Genomic DNA, 2,500 nt, shown 5'->3' on the forward strand with positions numbered 1-2,500 from the left:
GGGTTGAGCAAAAAAAAAAAATAGTACCGAATTTCTCATGCGTTCTTTGTGCATTTTTGATTCCACTAGGCAGGTGTTCTAGACGCTGTTAAGTTCTGCTCCTTTGAACTGGGAGAAACTCCTCGCAACACAGTATTCAGATGTTCCCCGCCTAACACAAGGCGTGAGCCACACACTCTTCTCGATAATTAGTCTCTCCCTGTGTGTGTGTGAGTGTGTCTCCAGATGTGTGTGTGTGTTCGTGTGTGTGTGTGTGTGTGTGTGTGTGTGTCTGTGTGAGAGAGAGACTGTGTCTGCGTGTGTGTGTGTGTGTGTGTGTGTGTGTGTGTGTGTGTGTGTGTGCGTGTGTGTGTGTGTGTGTGTGTGTGTGTGTGTGTGTGTATGTGTGTGTGTGTGTGTGTGTGTGTGTTAAGTTGTAAAGTCTCAGATCTGAACTGTGACTAGCGGAGCCGGGTGCGAGCTCCTCGCGCGACACTCCCGCTCACAGAGGTGTCATCGCTCGTCAGCCCATGGAGGCACGCTCATGCATATTTATATTTAGCCCCCGTCGCCATGGCGAGAGAGAGAGAGAGAGTTTTCGATACATTATTGTCAGCTAATTGGATGCGAGGCGGTGCGTGGAACATGGCGGAAACTCGCCAGGAAAGGGAAAAAAAACGAGAACCTCAAGTAATGACCCCAGCTGACAAGGGTGTCAGTGCGGCAGACAGGCGCAGAGCAGAGGAGAGGAAGGAGAGAGAGAAAGAGAGAGACAGAGAGAGTGAGAAAGAGAAAGGATAGAAGAAAGAGTTTGTTAATGCTGGCCTGGTGCTCCCCTAATTAAACACTACTTCACTGTTATTAACATCCCTTCCCTGCTGCCCAGGCCCCATTCGCACTGCTGTCAGGTCCGTCCGCTACGCTACCTCAACACCCCCATCCCCACTGCCCTTGTCCATGCCCCCCCCCCCTCTCCCCCCCACACACACACACACACACACACTCCTGTGTTTCTCAGTCCATGTAATTAAACTCCCATTCTGCCTTAGGACCCCTCTGTTAATGCAGTGATTGTAAGGGGGTTGCGGAAGGCCAGTCTTCATGTCTGCCCGCGGTAATGCTGAGGGACGTCTGTGTGGTTGACCTGCGTCCACACTTCCCCTCGGTCACGAGGACCCCGAATTAAAAAGTCAAGTGAAGTGGTCCTCAGTTTGAGATTGCACTGCCAAGGAGAGGGAGGGAGGGGCATCAACGTCAATCTCACTGTGAATGGACAGAGTGGGAAGTGGACTGTGTCTGTGACACTGGACCCAAAGTCCCAGCACTTCCATTCACACTCACTCACACTGGGAGGAGGCCCAAGGGGCTTACCATCAACCATAACAGCTGACCCCTGAACAGTTTCAACCCTGGTTGCTGCTCCAGATGAGTCCTACAGCTGGTCTTAGGTTAGCATGTATGTTGAATGCTATTGAATGCTTTTATATCTGATCTCAAAGAGCTAAAACATGCGGCAGAAGCATCCATTAAAATGGCACTAATTTAGACGGCACATTATGAATGGCAATACACTCCACAGAGGGAAAGATTATCCACACCTGTTTCAGCATGCACTGTGTATACAGCTCCATAGGTGTCCGATGGTTTGAAGTGTTTGTATTCCAGGCCCACTGGCATAATTACTCATGCAACCCACCCCATGTCACAGAAGTGTCTCACAAAAGGAACTAGAAAGGCCTTTACCAGACAACTGAAACGATTCCATCTGCAGTAATTATGCATTGCTGTAAAACACACAACAGACACAATGTGAAAGCACACACTTCAGCAGACTAGTGTGTCTGTGTTTCTCCTGGTGTCAGCACCATGCAGGCGTCTAATAGAGGCCTCTATTCATTCCCCTCTGTCACAGTGTAAACCCAACAGGACTCACAGAGCACTTCATTGCAGTGGCAGCTAAACGACTAAATACGGTGAGATTTGTGATATACGGCGCTGATATAGACCATAACGACCCTCCGCCACACACACACACACACACACACACACACACACACACACACACATACACACACACACACACACACACACACAGACACACACACACACACTCACACACCTACACACAAAGCCCACTTCTCCGAAATTGCAATCACCATGACAGGTCCCACAAGAGCCTGCACTTATGGCTCTCAACAGCCGGCGCGTCAGCTGTCACTCAGTGACGTGTCCCTTTTGTCAGGCTAAACGATCGCTCAATTGTCGTCCTAGTATCGCTTTGAATCATCTCAGGCACTCCAAACTACAGACGTGCAAGTGGTTTACATAAGTTAACTGTTACATAAGTTCCAGGTGAAACAGGTATGGCAGGATCCGGATAATGATAGCATGCGTCGAGGTTTAAGCAACGAAAAGGTGCAATTATCCAAATTACTCAAGTCATGTTCGCCTGCCACACTGATATTTATCGTTGGCTCTGACAAATCAAGCGAAGCACTAGCTTTTGGAGAGCGAGTTGGCG

The 2,500-nt window shown here is 49.2% G+C and overlaps 1 protein-coding gene across 1 annotated transcript in view; it reads left to right on the forward strand.

Moving 5' to 3' along the window:
* The window catches only part of LOC143121337 (neurobeachin-like), a 280,660-nt gene that overhangs the window by 230,942 nt on the left and 47,218 nt on the right, over window positions 1-2,500 (forward strand). The gene's annotated exons all lie outside the window — the stretch shown is intronic.

Source organism: Alosa pseudoharengus, unplaced genomic scaffold, assembly GCF_046254945.1.
Source record: "Alosa pseudoharengus isolate Yale_2024_CS ecotype anadromous, Long Island Sound unplaced genomic scaffold, YU_APseudo_1.1 YU_APseudo_1.1_scf_13, whole genome shotgun sequence".
NCBI lineage: Eukaryota > Metazoa > Chordata > Actinopteri > Clupeiformes > Clupeidae > Alosa > Alosa pseudoharengus.